The sequence below is a fragment of the Rhinolophus hipposideros genome, assembly GCF_964194185.1.
Source record: "Rhinolophus hipposideros genome assembly, chromosome: 13".
Classification (NCBI taxonomy): Eukaryota; Metazoa; Chordata; class Mammalia; order Chiroptera; family Rhinolophidae; genus Rhinolophus; species Rhinolophus hipposideros.
The window spans coordinates 27,116,190-27,135,743 of NC_138059.1; the positions used below are offsets into that span (position 1 = coordinate 27,116,190).

A 19,554-nucleotide genomic window follows, 5' to 3' on the forward strand; every position below is an offset into this window, starting at 1 on the left:
AAAGAGCTGGTTTAGAAAAGATAAATGAAATTGACAAGCCCCTGGCTAGACTAAAGAAAAAAGAGAAGACACAAATAATCAAAATCAGAAATGAAAGAGAAGAAGTTACAATGAATGCCACAGAAATACAAAAGATCATCCAATTGTAAGTACCATGAAAGACTATATGCCACCAATTTCAATAACCTAGAAGAAATGGACACGTTCTTAGAAATATGTAACTTTACTAGATCAAATCACGAAGAACTGGAAAATCTAAATAGACCAATCAACAGTAAGAAAATTGAAACAATCATCCAAAACTTCCCCAAAAGCAAAAGTCCAAGATCAAATCGCTTCACTAGTGAATTCAACCAAACATTCAAAGAGGATCTAACACGTTATCTTCAAACAATCCCAAATCACGGAAGAAGAAACAATGCTTCCTAACTCATTTTATGAGGCCAACATTACCCTGATACCAAAACCTGGTAAGGACAACACAAAAATAGAAAACTACAGACCAATATCTCTGATGAATACAGATGCAAAAATTTTAAACAAAATATAATTTTTAAACAACATCCACGCTTTCCAAACACTCTTCTAATGTCTTATGTATCTGAAACAGGGATGTGAGCATAAGAAGCATTCTCAAGATCATTTAATCCAAATTAAAAACAAATTTAATGATCAGGAAATTGACACACAGATAAAGTCAATAACTTATCTATGGTCTTATAGCTACAATATTTATTTTTGCATAAGGCATCTCCCCCAGATCTTTTCATGTTTCAGCAGTAAGTGCTTCTGCTGGATTAAAGCATCTTTAGGCAGATCTTCTTTCCCCAACAAGCAGGACAGTAGGGTTATAGGGGAGCATGAAGAGACATCATAAAGGCCACCCAAAACGTTTGTGCAACGTTAGAAATTAAATTGGAGTCTCCTGCCAGTGTTTCCAAAACACCCTTTCTCAACTCCCTGCTCTCCAATCCCGACAGTTGAGGAAAGAAACATGCATAACTGAAATAGCTGAATATTAATAATATTAATATTGATATTAATATTAATGATAATAATAATCCCAGAAAAACACATAAACAAGCAAGCATGAGACCACGGGGTTAAAAAGCATATATCTAAGGGCCCAGAGAACAGAGAGTAAAATTATGGGCAGAACCATTTAGAAAAGTTACGTTTTATATTCAGATATTAACTGTATCACCCGTTCACACAAAGGAGTAACACTTCCTGAATTTTACTATTACATTTAAATCATTGGAAGCATGTAGTTCCATGCAACATTCACTCAACAATTAACATTCATAAAGCATATTTTTGAATATACAATGAAATATATGAAAAAGAAAAAATTATTTTCTCTTAAGAACCATATAATCTGGTTAAGATACGTAATATGCATAAGAGAGGTAACCACTGATAAAAACCTACAATCAGGGCAATCTACGAATTATTTCAAATGAAAACACATAAGACATAGAAATTCAGAGCCCAGAAGCATCAAATGACATTGATCATGGAGAACCTATAATAATTAACTTTGGAGGTCTACCTTCATAGTGAAGGCAGTGAGAAGCATTAGAGTTATTTTAGTGGAGAACTGATATGATCATGTGGCACAAATATGGTAATCAACATGTACTTACTGAGTTTCTGTGAACACGTGCTGTCAGACTTCTGGTCTTTGAGGGGTTTTTGTTTGTTTTTGGTGTGTGTGTGTGTGTGTGTGTGTGTGTGTGTGTGTGTGTAGTTCATAATATGTTTTTATTACATTTAGTGGGGTGACACTGGTTAGTAAGTTTCAAGTGTACTATATCACCATATATTTGATCCCCTTTTCCTTTTTCTCCTACCCCTCCTCCCCTTTGACCCTCTGGTAACCATTAAACTGTTATGAGTTTTCCTTTACTTATTCTATGACAACACTCTGACTCATGTCTCATACATTCTTGCCCCAAATTTTTGTGACACTCTAGTTAAATCTACATAAATATTTTGTTAGTCCAATTACATATTTGGAAGAAAAAATAATGGCAAATATAATGAGAAATAAGTATATTTGGAAGAATATATTCAGAGTAATCACAATAATAATAATAATTGGGAGTTAAAAGATTTCAGTTGAATCTATAAATGTTCACCCTTATTGAACAGAGGTGATATAAACCATTCTTTATTAACCGATTAAAATACTACTTTTTTATTCCTAGGCACTGTGTTAAGCACTAAGAATACAAAACAAAGATGGTTCCTTTTCTCATATAACTCATAGACTAGGACAGAGACAAATCAATAGATTGCAACCTCATGTGATGAATGCTTTGATGGGAGCAACCCGTGACGTGACAGGAGCACATAGGCATGACACCTAACCCAGACTTGGTGCAGTGGAAGCTTTCTAGAAGAAAGAAACAATAAAATATCTGAAATTTTGGAGGCATGATCTCAGATGAAACTGAAATCTATAGGTTTAACATCTTGAAGCCCCATGATTGAAAAGCATTTTTCAGATTAAAAATGAGAGCCATCTCCCCAAAGAATCCCATATGAAAAACATTATAGTAATTAAGTTATTGTACAGGAAAAATGGCAGCTTGAAGGTGGTGAAACTAAAGACATTTCATTGATGTAAGAGTAGGATCCAGATGAAGTTTTAAGATGTCATAGAGAAACAGTTTGAGAAATACTGCTACTATATGATGGTTAACCGAATGAAGTCTTTTCCTTCATTCAGTACAGGCCAAATTTACCCATGATTTTTCTTATCCAGTATCTACCAGGAAAAGAACATGGTAGGATGACTACAAATCTCAGCAGACCTATTATGAACAAAGAAATTCAGTAAATCGCTCAAAATGAAAATATTATAATTCAGCTTATTAAGGGCTTGATTGAACTAGTAAATTGATATAATAAAATACTTTCATTAAATGTCAAATCAGAACAGTAGAGCTTAGATTTCAACTTGCGCCAACATCTAGAGCAGTACTCAATATTGATAATCCTGATTCATGGAATGATTTGCTCTAATTTGTCTCATTATGCAGCACATATAATTAGAATTACTGAAAATAAGTGTTGCATAGTATTTCATTTAAAAAGCACTGTAAAATAGCTGATTGTACACAACAGCTCAACAGGAATTACATTTTGCAAAGATTTTAAGCTATTTATGAAACATGGTAAATGTACAATATACATCACTTTAATAAAAATAAATTCTGAGAAAGAAGGATAGTTTAGAGTCCCTGCCTCATTATTTAATTGTGTTTCTTTAAAGAAAGAATACAAAGAAAAGTAAAGCTGACCAAAAACATAAGAATGTAAATGTGAAATGAAATAATACACTTTAGTATAGAAAACAGAATGGGTCATAATTAAATTTATACTCATCTCAATATCTGTTATATGCCAAGTACTGAAATCATAAAGATGAATAAGGCAGCGATATCATGAAACTCAGGTTTGGTATTAGACCTAAACATGGCTACCATTTCTTCATCACAACTCAGCACTAGCTAAATGCTTTAAGAACTTCATTTCAACAGTCGGCCAAGCATTCGTGTCCTTATGTTTCAGAAGAGTAAACCAAGAGGCAGATATGTGAGAAGATGCCCAGGCATGTGGCTAGTAAGTGGCAGAGCCAAGAATTGATCCCAAGTCAGTCTGACTCCAAAGATCACACTCCAAACCCATGAGGATATTACAGTCAAAGTCAACTGGATTTCAAACAACAAAGATAGCAGATGTGATTGGAGAGCTGCTTTCCCTCTACATATATAAGCCTTGTTTCGTCGTTAAGCTTATATATTAAATTGTAATGAATTTAACCTTTATAAGAATGACTTTTTTCTACGATGTATTATTTTATTTGGAACTTAGTAAAATCAACTCCACACAGATGTTCAATCAATAACCATTGCTCACTGACCAGTCAGGAAATTAGATTTTGATTTCTTTCTAACATAACCTATTGTGATATCATTACATTCACTAATTAAATGCTTTCGGTACACTATTTCTATTTAACAACTAAAATGCCACATATTTCAAATTTTAGAGCCTTCATCTTCTAAGTTTATCTCAGGACACTAGCTCTTATTTTTATGGTAATGTTTTTACCTAATTCATTCTTAATCTTTTCTACTAAAGGAAAATGAAATGATTAAAAAAAAACTTAATCAAACATGAAATCTCTGGATTACTTTTAAGAAACACTATTTTTCCCTCACAACAGAGGCTTCTTTCTTATCGATGTATTTATTCTCAAGGAAAATTTACAAAAAGAACTTTATGTTGATATTAATCCAATTCCAGCTTCTTGATTTGAATGGAAATGACTATGCTGACAATCTTTTTTTAAAATTTCTATCCATTTTGATTTTTGTGTTTGAAATTAGCATTCTAGAGTAGCTTATGAAAAATGGCATGAATAGTTACTGTCCGAGATAATAACTAGTTTGTTAAGATATTGCTTCAAAAGCTCTGTTTGTAGGAAGAGGAAAGGAAGAGAGAAAAAGACATTAGAATTACAGAAAGAGCTAGGAATGCATGTGACATCCATTTATTTACTTGCTAAATTCTATATTCACATACTTTTAAATAGAAAGTTCAGTGTATTTTTAGCGATGCACAAACACACTTAATGAGACAATCACTAAATATATGCAGAAACCAATTCATAAAATGATGAAATGGAATAAATGTCAAGTGGTAACAAAACCTATAATATTTCTAAAATTATGGCTATGAAGTAAATAGTTTTCCATTGTAAGATTCAACTCTTTTATTGCTCTTTTTAAAAATACCATGCGTATTTTGTGGGCCCTTCTTAATTTAGTTTTTCTTAGTCTAGTTTTCAAAATCAATGAGAGCTTTATAGGATGAAACTGAAGGTGTTATTGAGCAATATAATACATAGCACAAATGACTGGGGGAAATGTACTCGAATATAGTCTTTGAAATGCATGAAGCAGAATCTTTAAATTTCACATGAGGTACTGTTGGCAAGATGGTAAAAGCAGGGGCTCTATTTGCCAGGCAAAAAATAATTTCAAAAATGCAAACAAACATCTTTTCACCAAAGTTAGACATGCCTGTAGAAATTAAAGATTTGCCACATTCTGAGACAGTCATTTTTTTAGCACCAAATAGCAGCAGTGTTTGAAAGCAGTCATGCAAGCAAACAGCTTTTCTCAACCCTGCTCTTTTAATCCATGTAGTTTCTATCAATATTAACCTCTTATAGAAATTCTTGTACAATACGACTATTGAACTTTCTTGACGAGGAGTGTTACCGTAGCTGTTCGTCATCCCTGTAATGTATTTCACAATCAGCTAAATCATCAAAGTATTTTTTAACAATGAACAGTACAGAAGTGACAGATCTACTTTCTTGTTCACAACTGCTTATCAGAGAAAAGATATCACATATGTTTTCCAGGTGCTTCCTATAGTTAGGATACCTTCACAGACACCGCTCCTGAAAGATAAGGTCATAAAAGAGATGAAAAATGTGTGAGCTTCATACACTTATGGTTTTATCATCAGACAAGATAGCTTTGGTTAAAGGACTTTAACAGTCAAAAACAGAAAACTTGCAGCTTGTATTGAAGGGCGAGGACATTTAAGTTTAAGATTCAGTTTGTGTTTGCTTTGCCTAATAGTCTCACAGTATGTTTTAGCTTAAAACAATTATTTGGTTATAGATTATCCAAACAAAAGTGTCATGTTATATTAACTCTGCATTGCCAAAATATAGACACAGTTGTATATCCAGATACAAGAATAAAAACATGCAATGATTATCCCTCTTTGCTAATACCTAAAAGAAAATCTAAACATTTCAACTGTTTGAAAAGAATATGCCCATTATTCTGTGGATCCCTATAATGGTGTCTGACTCAAGTCTCCTTTTGACTTATGACAAATGTATAAGAAAATGTAAAATTCTGCCAAGTTCACTGAAGATTTGGAGGAGCGTAAGGGAAATTTCCACAGAGTTAAAATAAGGCAAATTCTCAGCAGTATATCATTTAAGGATTTTTATTCATTATTTCTTTCAACGAACACTGAAGAGTCCAATATATAAGCAAGTGTATGCGGAGGGTGGAAGGTATCCTACTTTACAGATGTTTCTATAATGTGTATTTGAACATTTATATTTAAGTATTTTTTTCTTATTTTCTCTTCTGCTCTGCCACTCCAAAAATGAAAGCAAACAAAAAACACCTCACTGCAACTACCCCGTTTCCCCGAAAAATAAGACCTAGCCGGACAATCAGCTCTAATGCATCTTTTGGAGCAAAAATTAATATAAGACCCAGTATTATATTATATTATATTATATTATCTTTATTATATTGTACCCAGTCTTATAATAAAATAAGATACAGTATGATATGATATGATATATGATATGATATGATATTTTGTTATTATTAGTATTATTATAAAGACCCTTATAGTAAAATAAGACCAGGTCTTATATTAATTTTTGCTCCAAAAGATGCATTATACCTGATTGTCCAGTGAGGTCTTTTTTTCAGGGAAACACAGCACTATATTCCATTCAGGGGAGGATTCTACACAATTAAGGCACTTCTTGTTCCAAATAAAAGACAAAGTATGCCTGGTAGATACTTTGAACTGTATTTTACCTATTCATAGATCTGTTTTCTGTCATAAAGAAACCACTGTCTTTAGTTTTCTGGTCTTAGTCTTCTAGCTTCACACCCAGCATTCACTTTAGCAAACGATTATAATCATCATCAACAACAACAACAAAAGGGAAAGCCAAATCTCACAATCTCTGAAATTTTCTCTCCAACAAGCCAGCCTAATCTGCACAGACAGATCAAACCACTTTGAGAAGGTAATGAACATTGATTTCCATATAATCGTATTGTTTACTCCTTCCTTTTTAACAGAATGATTCATTCCAGAGAGGATATTCCTCTCATAATCCATAGAAGAATATGTTTCATAAGCAATCACTCATTACCATAGAGTTTCATAATACAATATAATTTACTTATTATATTATAGTCTATCAATAGACTTTATTCAAGTCACATATCCAAAACGTAAAGGACAATGAAGAACGCATATTCTGGGACAGCAGCTAACACAGACTTCGGTCCATATATGAATGCCTGCCCTTTATCCTAGTTTGAATGACTCTCAGAGCTCACAAATACTCCTTAACATTTATTTCTCCTGATAAACCCTGTTTTTCTACTGCTTGACCATTGAGATTATATCTTCCTCATCTGTTTTCTCGCTCTACTATAGCTTATGGGAAGCTCAAATTTTCATTTAATGCTTCAACTTGCAAGACGTACATCTTCCTCTCTTAGGCCTCCTCTCATTATTTCCTGTCCTCCACCCTGTGATCATCGACTTTCCTGATCTCTCTGGCCCATACCTCTGTCTCCTGGGTCAACTCACACTACAGCCCCCGTTGCTCTCTTGGCGAGCTCACCAAACTCTTGCCAACCACATGCTGTTCTCTCTACCTAGAACCCTATTACTTCTTTTTACCTAATTAATGCCTATTCAGCATCAGACAGGAGCTCAAGTGTTGCATTCGTAAGCACACTTTCTCTGAACTTCCTCACTGTAGGTTAAACCATATTGTGTGATTACTTTATTAATGTCTGCCTTCCCATTATAATGTAAATTCCAGGATAGCCAAAACCTTCCCTGAGTTTATTCACATGGTATTCAACAGCACGTCTCACAATGTCTGGTGTTCAATAAATATTGGACTGGATAAAGTGTGCATGAGGAATGGACTGACGACCACAAAGCTTTTAGTCATGAACTATCTCAATCATCAAGCAAAGACAAAAACGATGCCTTTTGCATAAGCTGAACAAGTCTCCTTAGTAACAGCATTTAGAGCTAGGCCTAGGCCACCTGATAAAAAAGACCCCATTTCCCACAGGGCTCCTTTTGAGTGACTATGACCACTGCACAAGACTGTGTTCTGGACAATGGGGTGTAAGTGGGTAAGTCCTGTGGAAGCTTCCAGGATCCTATTCTTACAGCTGAATCTAATACTAATGAAGTTTTCCTCTCTGTGGGGGTGGGAGGGAAGTAGTCTAGGTCATGACAGCCTCCTCCCAACTCAGATCCACATCTAGCTCTGGGCACCAGGGATGTTCCAAGTATGCTATCACAAGACCCATTCAGACTCTTTACCACAAGGTCTTCCCACATCACCTCCTCCCTCTGGGAGGGAGGTCCGTGGCGGCTGGTGATAACACACAAAAAACATAGACAGTATCCACAGCATCATCTAGATTTTCAGGAACATGGGAGAATTTTTCCCCCTCTCTGATTTAATTTTTAACAGTGCTTTGATGAATATCCGTGGTCTCTTTAGGCTCAGGGCAACTTATACTACAATGATAATGTTAGGTAGAAGTTAGAAAATGCAGGAGAAGGAGGTGGGGTGAAAGGGGGTCCATACTGCCTAAAGAAAAAGTTCATAAATAGCTTTGATTAACTGTCTCCAGCCATGTATCAGTTTCTACAACAGATGAGGAGTGGTGGTCTGGAATAAGATAAGGATCTGAGACAACAGACTTCCACCCACCTTAGGAGGTCACGCCCTCCCGTGGAAGAGCCTGCACCACTTTTCCTACCAAATCAATATGTAACTCCCTCACCCCACCCATCAAACTACTATAAGTCCTTGGGGCAAACGCTCTCTTTTTCTCTGGCCCTCTAGCTTTCTCTGGCACTTTCACTCTCTCCCCTTTTCTCTCTCCTCCTTTCTCTCTCTCTCTCTCTCTCTCTCTCTCTCTCTCTCTCTCTCTCTCTCTCTCTCTCCCTTTCTCTCTCTCTCCCCCTCTCTCTCCCCCCCCACCTCAGGTAGGCCCCTTCTCTTCCCTGAGAATGTATCACTGATAAACTCTGCTTGCATATTAATCAGCTTACTAACCTTTGATTCTTCACTGAGATGGCAAGAAGAACCAAGACTCCCGTAATAATAGACTTGAAATTAAAATATCTACTATAAATACCGAGACATTTTAGAAATCTTATTCAAGCTTTTCCAAAAATTAGAAAGTTGAAACCAAACTTAACATTCCTGATCATCTTTGTCTCCTATGAGAAATCCCATATTTACTGAAGGTGCAAACGGGTCAATTCAGGCTTTGTGGGGCCTGAAGCTTATACAATCTTGGAGGCTCTCCTTAAAAGAAGAATACAAAGTTACAATTACAAAATCTGGTACAGGGGCTTGGAAGGAGTCTTACAAGTGGGGATTTCTAAAGGTACACTACACTACATCGAAAAACTACACTATACTACATTGAACTGTCTTAGGCCTATAGTTCAATATAAAAATATCAGTTTAAACAATTGTTAAGTAAACTAAAAAGGTAAATGACAAGATCTAATATTTATTTGTCAATGTTAAATGTGAGGATAAGATATGCACTTCACATAAATTTTAAAAACGCTTTCCTTTTATTAGTGATCTGATTTTTTTAAGGGCCACCTTAAAAGTTCCCCAACACAACTGCCAGAAAACAGCAGCATTCTTTTTTTTAACCAAGTTTTTTTTTTATTAGTTTCAGATTTACAAAACAATGTAATAGACATTTACACCCCTCACGAAGTAATAATCCTCCTCACCCATTTAATATCCCTCTGAGCATTGTTTTTTAAATTGTGTTTTCTTTAGGATATAAGCAATTTTGCCTGTACTTCCCCCACTCCCAGTATCACTCTGTATATTTGTAGACTTATTTCTTGTTACGAGTTACTGTATTTTGGTATTCCCTTTAGTAGTCAGCCACTAGAATAGGATATAAGAGCACAGGACACAAAGATTAAATGAGGCAGATACATGGTGGAGAACAGTTTCTGTAGAATGATGCACATTACCATAAGGAAGCTTAAGAATGAATACACTGCTTCCTCAATCAGCCCCAAATCAGTATTTTCTCCACTTCTTATACATTATATATTCCTTTGGCTGATTTGTGCATATACTTTCCTTCTCTTATTAGATGACTGTATCTTTAAAAAATGAGAACATTCTTTATGTATTCCCCTTTCCGCCTCTGTACATGCGTGGTCACATGTGGACACTCAAACATCTATGCTAATGTAACACAGCAAGAAACAAGAAGAGAGGTTTTCAGTGTTGGTTAACTAGCCTGGACCATAATTTGTAAAGAAAAAAAAAAAAGCTTATCTAGGACCACAAATATAGTGTCTTGTGCTAATTCTATGGCAACAACAGAAATTACATTAAATCCCATTGTTAAACAGGTAGGGGAGCAAAGTGCTTTATACATCGTACTGTAGACTTCTACCTTGATAAATCTTTATCTATAAAAATAATGCTTAAAGAGACCTTCTCTTTTCACTGTCAGAAAAATATAATCGCAGCCTACTGTCTGTGCAATTCCACTTTCCATCTCGCTATGTGCATAAGACTTGGTAAGATACAGCTACTGTCAAGTTTCAGAACAGTTCCTTGTCTAATCTTTCTACTTCTCCAGATCTTTGATACAGAACCTGTTAGAATGCATTGCTTACTTTTCCAGTTCCTATGTTTATCTCACTTCCACTCTTACCATCTGCTCTACTGCATTTCCTTCAGAAAAGTGAAAAGTTTTCACAGTGCCCAGAGCTTTCCCTGCAAACAATGCCCTATTCCCCTCTTCCTTCCTTCCTTTCTCTGCTTTTTATTTGGTCTTATTTTGTGTTAAGGTCAAGCTGTTTTAAAGGGTTCACTTTGCAAACATTTCTACAGGGCTGAAATTCCTATTAAGAGTTTTGATGGATATGTAAACATTCTTGCCATTTATCACTGGCTTCTGCCCAAATACACACATTTTGGTTTGTACCCACTCTTGAATTACCTGAAAACAACTTCACAGGAAACAAACAGTGAGAAGTTGTGGCATATTTCATGCCACCAAACCAGGGTAACATAATCATTCAGTTAGTAAAATGGGTCTAAAGAGCTTTCAATACAGCCCTCTCATTATATCAAAATGCCAGTTCTATTTATTGCAAGCTTGTAAATACTGAGAGTCTTTAACGACACACTAATATGATAGAAATATTTTAGGCACACCCCTGATTCTCTTACTTTAACCTTTTTTTAAATTTCTTGTTTTTAGATATACCCTTATTTTTGACTGACACATCACGTTTAATAAGTATTTAATTAGAGAATGCCCAGTTAAAAATGCTTTGAAAAGTGAGTTTTATACTTCATATGTCCAGGGTTCCTCAGATGTGTTCATTTCCTTCTATAAGGATTATATAAGATGGACACCAGAAAACAAAAGTAGTTCTCTATTTTCACAAATACAATAACTTAAGCTTTAATTCAGTATTAACCTTTGGTCGTTTTGTGACTTTGGCCAAGTTACTAAACCTCTGGAATTCACAGGTGAAAATAACTACCCTGCAGGACAGTAAGTTGATTAGAGATGATACATGTACAGCAAGATGTCTTACTGAGGAGCAGTCACCAAATGAAAGTTATTACTATTATTGGAATTATTATAATTGGTACGTCGTTTAAATGTCAATCTCTGGGATCTTGTTGAACTACAAAAAAAGATGCTGAAACAGTAATCTGCATTCGCTATAAGTATTTACTTCATTGGTATCACAAATTCAGTTATTTTTACTTGACCTTTTAAGAAAGAACAACCAAAAAGTGACCAGCTATGTTACTATAATCAAATTCATCATACCACAGATTTCCACCTTTCCCTTTACACATTCTAGGCCTACTGCAGATAAAGATTATCTCATCAGGTAAGAGAGGGGCAAATTCCTTAATACTTCCTGTTGCTTCTTGAATGATAATGAAAACATTGCAAAAAATTTTACATACTAACAAGAAAATATGATTTTTTTATTAGAAGAGTAAGAGCTTTGAAAATCTTACTTGATTTAAGTCTAAAAAATGCTAGTGCAGAACCAATAAAATGTTTTTAAATCGTTTATGATGTTTAAAGATAAAAAGTAGAGGAGACAGGGCTACTTCCAAGAGATTAGTTTCTCTAAAATGATAACATTTTATCTCAAATAAGAATGTGAGCAACAGTCAGATTTAAGGTTGTTAACTACATTAATTCTATATGATTTAAAATAAATTAGCTTCCCAGGCTGCCTAATGCTATTCATACTTTTAATTTTCTTTTAAATAGAAATATAAATTAAGAGTTAGTAGTTATAAATGATTGGCAAACATTAATGTAGATCTGTATGATTGTTATACAGATATATTTCTAATTTGAACAAATAAATTTGAAATAACCATATTTTTTAATTAAAAAAATTTTTAATTTAAAATCCCTATTTATATCATTACAGCTTTATCAAAACTACTTTCTTCATTCAATCTCAAACATCACTGGGAAAATGAAATAACTAAAACTTAGGCAAGTATGTCTCAACATCTTATATGCCAGCTAGAAAGGAAATAAAAACACTTTATTACAATATAATATCATTTTCATTTTATAAATTATAAAATGATTTTACATTATATCAAGTTTTAATATGTTTCAAAAATGTTAGCAGATTGCACAGTGGAGCTCTATTAATGGTCAGCTCTCAGAAAGTTTATCATATGCAAAAAAGTGGTATATACTGTCATATGATTCGTATAAATGATATCATGAGCCATTTCAACACTGCATAAAATCAATCATTTCAATTTTGTTGAAATTGTAACCATGATCAGAGACCTGGGATCAGAGATGAGGTAGACAGACCGAGCTTGATCTGACCTTTGCATGTAAAAACCTAAGTCATGGACAAAATTTGTACTTTCTGGTTCCATCAAAACCAAGAAAATGCTGACTCCCCTGTAAGAATAAATTGCCTTCAAATGTCCCCTCATTTTTCCAACAGTTGTGGTTTCAGAAAAAAATCAATCTGATTCCCCCAAAAAAACTATGTTTGGAGGATTTTAAGATGGCCAGAAAGAGTGATACTATAACGTCACAAGGTTTTCTTTTTTTTTTTTCAATTTCATGAGATAAAAATATAAGTAAGACACGATTTTAGCCTCTATTGCTATTTGCTAAAATGAATTACTTTTCATTTTGCTGGATAAATTATGTAAGAAAAATTTAAATAAATTAAAAAAAAAAAAGAAATACTGGATCCAGGAAAACAGAGGGCTTGCCAAGGAACAATAATGTCACATGGAGGGAGGGGAAGGTGGCGGAGAAGGGAAGGGAGGTTCCTGCCAAGCAAAGCTGGGGGCTGTTCAATCAGCTCTATCAAGGCTCCATCAGTGTCTCCACTCCAGCCAAATCCAGAGAAAACAAGGAGTCAAAGATTCAGGTCAATAAGCTTATAGGCGATTTGCACAAACAGCTCCTCCAGCAAGGTAAAAAACAAAGTCATATTGGCTTTTCTTTTTTATTCCTTCTCTTTGAACTCCCTGGTCCAAACACACTCTGGAAATGTCAATGTTATATGCAAGAATTTTAAAAGCTCAGCTTCTTAATCCCGTTAAGAAAAAAGAACAAGGTTGCCTGTAAAGATCTCCTTCCCTATTGAACTCAAACTGATTGTGGTAGAGACGCCTTTTGTGGATTCTGATTCCAGTGGCCCAAGCATCAGAGGAGGCAAAAACATGTCATTAAAGACATAAAAGAGGAGGAAATAAACCATACTGATTGAAAAGTGTTTATGAAATATAGGTAAACAGACCTTCTGAACTAAAAAAATCACGAAATGAAAAGAAGAAAATAGGAAATAGCATGAATGTTTGGCACTGGATGAAATGAAAAACAAGCAGTTACTATTCCCACAACCAAATCTGCAAAAAGGGGTGTTTTTCTTCTTCTTTCAGTATTAAGAATCTGGATATTTTTGTTGCTTTACCTTAACATGGAGAAGAAGGGAGGATAAATGTCAATAATCTAAACTGAGTTTGTTACAGACCAATGAGAAATACAGTTTTTCCTCACATATTTCTTAATTTTTAAACAAAGCTGCAAAACTGATAGAAAAAAAAGGAAATGGGTTGGGGGAAAGGGACACGCATTTTATTAAGTCCTGGCAAAGTGGCAGAAATAGCTGAACACAAAGATGAAACTGATTCTGGTCCTCATGCCTCCTACTCTTTATCTTTCAGATTCAAGGATGGGACAAGATATAGAAAACACATACCCATCTCTGGTATTGTGGGAGGGAGCAAAGTGACTCATATCATCCTCAAACACCCCCAAACTGCTCTTCCGGAAACCACATTAATGAGCTACAGATGGAGTCTCATCATGCCCTTGGCTAAAGGGATCATTCTGATTGGGGTTATCTGTATCTCCTGACAGCTTCCCCAGTTTGCTGGCTTCCATTTCCTGCGTTAACCTTTAGTTTCTGCAGCCCCTTCTTTTCTAGGTATATACAAACTGTGTCATGACTGTGCCTCTTCTCCCAGTTACACCTCAACTCTCCTCTGTGGCTCTCCCAAGCCTTCCACTGTGGTGGGAATCCAACAGATTCCTAGAGGAACAAGTTCTACAGGTATGAAGATACCTCTCCTGCTCCCGGCTCTCTGCTGTCCTCTTCTGGCTTCCTTTAACACTAGCCTCATAGGTACAGCTGGCTTGACTCAGTACTGGAAGCTCATTCCCTTTCCTCAGATCTCTGCTCCAAGTTCACCTACCCCATCCATATTTAGAAAATAGCCTGCTCACGCCATGTGAGCGCGTGTGCGCGCGCACGCGCGCGCGCACACACACACACACACACACACACACTGTCACTCTGTCCCACTTACTGTTTTGTTTTCCTTCATTGGGCTCAACATCACCCATCATATTACACAATGTGAGTTTGACTGTTGGCTCTCTCTCCTCCTGAAAGTGGGGATTGACTTTTGTCTAATGCTGGATCCCCAGCACCAACAAGAAGGTCTAACACATAGCAGGCACTTAATATATGTGTTGAGTTGTATTCAATTTTATTGAACAGAATTGGAAGCTTCTGCCAAACTAATTAAATATCTGTTTATGTTTGCTTTGGGTTTAGTATTAATTACGTCTGGGGATTGAGCTAAACCCAAGTCTGAGAAACTCAGGTTTTTATTCTATTTTCTTTAATATGCTTTGTACATTTCTGTTTTAAAGCTTACCTAAAATAGAAATATAACCTTTACTTTTTGTATACTACCTATTTGAAATATTTTTGAATGTGGTGAGAAAAATCCATTGTTACACTGTTTCTTTATTTTATGAATTTCCATTATGTCTCATTTTGTCAACCTCATCTCCCCAGATTGAAGGGCTCTAATATTATTAGTTCATCTATCTAGGTTAAGCACTGCACCTACTGATTTCTCTGGCCATCCTTCATATCTAGATACGACTAGAAGTAAGATTTCTTTTTCTTCCAAAATCAACTCTGATGGTATCATTTTCTCTTTCAGACTTTGTTTAAAGATGTCAACAGAGGACAGTTCGTAAGGATCCTTGGTAACTTTCCTAGATAATCATTATTGATAATTCAAAGTTCACTGACATGCAGTTTCTTTAGAGTTTTTTTTGTTTTGGTTTGTTTTGTTTTTAATAGCATTACATTCTACTAGCCTACAGTGATATTGACCTGACACTTTTCTTCCTGTTCACATATCCTATGACATTCTTCTGGAATGTATGCCACGATATGTTTATTCACTTTAGTCATTAATAAACTTGAATATTTCAGTGAGGAAACCCTCTTCCAATTAATAACAGTAGACCAATTTTAGAACTGTTCTATGTCAACAGGACTAGGAAACTTACTGTCTCTGAGTTAATCTCAGAATTGCTGATAAATAAAAGAGTTTCCACCTGCCAGCAGTGACGTAACTAAAAGCTCCTCAGGTTGTTTTCCTGACCACCTGTATTTCAATTTATATTAGTTTCTTAGTTCTAAACATGCATAGATGCACTTCTATGTTTACTACATAAACCAGACAAAAAGCAGGGGGAAAAAAAATCACTGAAGCAAATAATCCAGTACCACAGAACATGTGTAGCACTTAGGGACCCAGCCTTGATGTCTTCGTCATCAGTAAATTCAAGGAAATAATTCTTGCTTGTTTCCTTCCTCTCAGAGATACTGTACGGCAAGATGCCAAGAGATTTAAACTTATTAAACAAAAGAAGATCATGCAAATTAAAACTATTATTTTATATTTTGCTAAAATTCTTAAAATCTAAAGGTATCAAAACAATTTTGAAATAGTATTTTTAAATAAACATAGTTCACTTCATTCATTTCAAAGATGAAAAGTAGAAAGATAAAATATGCAACTAACCCAAAGTAAAAAGTTACATATGTTTGAAACGTCAAAAGAATTGTCAGGTTCAAATTTTAGGCCTGTGAATACAATAACGGATTATTAAAAATTATCTTTTCCACATTTAATTATGAATATTTATGCTTTTGATTCATATATGATTAAGAATTTTATACATTTTAAAGCTGACAAAGTTCTGACCAACATTTTTTGGATATTTCTGTGGAATATTACATTATGACAGTGATGTGGATCATATTTAATCATATATTTTATGATGACTTGCAACTTTACTAATATTAATAAATGTTTTGAGACTTGTAAAAAAAGCCTGCCCTTTTACAACAACAACAAAAAAATAGATAATATGCATGTGGAACTGAGGAAAATTCTCCAGTAATAAGTAAAGAGTCATTCTAAACACTGAAAATATCCTGTATAATGTAGAAGCTTAATTTTGAAAGGAAGTAGGAACTTTAACCTATAATAAGCTGTGTCTGAACAAAGAGTAAAGTTTATTTTCTTTTTTTAATAGGAAAATTACAATAGCATATGATTGCTTTTACACAAAACAGAGTTGCTAAAATATGAATGAAGATATATTCTAACTATATGTGTATTCTCAGTACTCTTTCTTAACAGTGTGTCAAAGCACTTTGTTTGGAAAAATTAAGATATTCTAGCCATGTTTTTGTAATCTGAGTTTTTAAACTAGTAACCTTTGTTTAATCAGAGAAAAAGCATTTAATGTTCAAAAATGTTATCCCTGAAACCCATAAAGCAAATATGTCATTGCTAAATTTTGATCATGATTAGATGTTTTTAGACAAAGAAACTTTCCAAATAAACCAATTAATTTCATATATATATATACATATGTGTACATATATATATGTTCCAAATTGCCCTGAATGATTTAGAATATGCGCAAAAAGTATGTTTCATCAATGATCCCAAGTTAAAAATATTTTTTTCTTAAGAACAGTTCTTACCTGCTTTTTTTAATCATGAAACTGGCATCATTAACCATTTAACTACTTATACTCTTGTTTTTTAATAGTGGTGTTTTGTTTGTTTTTTACTTTTTTTATTAGTTTCGGGTGTAAAAATAATGTAATAGCCTGATCACTAACTATACTCTTTTAATACCTAATCTATCTTCTTCCCTGCAACTGGCAAGAAAACATAATTATGTGTCACCGAGACTAATATGTGAATTTCTACAGAAAGATTAGTTTCTAATTTCTACAGAGAGAAAATGTTCTCTTCCTATTGTAGCTAATCAACTTAAGTGAAAAATGGATGGAATCCCTTGTATGACCTCAAGGGGATACAAGAGTTGTACCTCTTTCACAGAAGTTCCTACTGAATTAGGTGGGAATTCCCTAATTTACTCACATTCTATGAGAGTAAAATAATGAAATTATTTTCCTATTAAATAAGGCTACAATAGTCAGAAATAGTAACAGTATTTATCCTGAAAAATACAGTGAAAATAAGAATTCTTATTCCCACCTATCACCACTTTTTAGTTACAAACTAAACATTAAGAAATTATTTTATAATATAAAATTTATTAATAATAGATTACTTAATATATTAAATATTATTTATATACTTGATATATTTTTTAATTTCCAACTGTTCATCAGTTAAAAAACATCCACTAATGTTAATCATCGTAATTTAAATTTATTTTAGTTCTTAAAAGCTTATAATTATTTTTCATGAATTAGAACTCTGTTTAGTGTAGATGGACGTTATTCTCTTGAGACCATAATTATGTAATCATGTAAGCATCTGCCATATGTCTATTTTCTTCTAAGAAACTACTAACTTAAAACTTAGCGTTCTATATTCTTTCATTAAACACAGGCCTTAAGCAATGGTCATTCCAGTATGCAAAATATGTCTAATAATACCTATCATTAATGCCTCCCTGGGTTAACTAAATTGATAAAAATGTCTAAATCCATACACTAACTCTTTTAATGACAAGATCAAGAAGAATAAATGGGACCTTCTAAATTGGTTCCTTTTCTTTACTGCAATCCCATAACAGGTTCTCTTCAAGGCACTGAAGGATATATTTCCTGATAAAAATGGAAAATGGGATCTTCAAACAATTTAAAACTCTTCATCTCCAGCCAGTTCTTATATGTATTGATGTGTGGCTACGTATCATCAAAAAATGGTTCTAACATCCAGAACAATTAAGGAAGATATTTATTTGGCTTGAAATCTGAATCAACACTAACGAAAAAAGGCTTTTCTGTCTGTATCATCCTCAGTTTCAACCCAAGCATCAAATGGGGAAACAAGGACCAGGTTAAAAGGCTATCTTGAGGTTCTCAGGAGTTAATGGTCAAAGACATTTCCCGAACTTCAGTGTATCCAGGTCCTGGAGCTGCCATTCCATTTCCATGGTTTTAGGGCATGGGTTTCTAGGAACTATAGGATTGGAAACTGGCTGCTTCTTTTGTTTCCAATACCAACAACAGGAGAAAGCTGTTCTGGAATTTTAATAATCTGTATCCAATGTATACGTGGCTACTGAGATATGTGTACTATTAGCATGTTTTTAGGGAAGCTATATCAGCATCCTTGATTTTAGACTGTCAAGTTGAATGAATGAATTGACACAAACACATTAAAAAAATAACTTCAGCTAATTTCTCTGTCTGCCTGAAAAACATATGTCTGAATAAAAACAGGGCAAACACAAACAGACATACAGAGACAGACATGCACTCGCAGTCATGTTCTTTGGGAAACTGTCATGGTAAAATCAGCAAAAGCAGTTGTTCTAAACCAAGGGACTGATCCAAATCACTTGTGAAACTGTATCTTGGTGCAGGAGGCAATAGAAGACTCCCCTCATTTGCAGAGACAAAACAATCAAATAAAAAAATAAAATAAAATAAAATAAAATAAAATAAAATAAAATAAAATAAAATAAAATAAAATAAAATAAAATAAAATAAAATAAAATAAAATAAAATAAAACAAAATAAAATAAAATAAAAAAGCAATCATGAGAACCTTAAACACACTTTTGAAAAAAAGCAAGCAAGTATACATGTTCAGTAGGACACAGTTAGTTACTGGCAGGGGCAACCTGGCTCCAAGTCAAGGTTGGAAATAAGCTGAGATATATTGTCTCAAGTACTTATTCCCTTTTAATGTCAATTTGTCAAAAGAGTATCTATACTAGAATGGAGCGTGTGTATTTTCTCATTTGACAATATCTGAAAAAGCACCAC

The 19,554-nt window shown here is 34.2% G+C and overlaps 1 protein-coding gene across 6 annotated transcripts in view; it reads right to left on the bottom strand.

Annotated features, from left to right (window-relative positions):
* ZFPM2 (zinc finger protein, FOG family member 2) overlaps positions 1-19,554 on the bottom strand; it is a 448,655-nt gene that overhangs the window by 329,077 nt on the left and 100,024 nt on the right. The window lies entirely within an intron of this gene.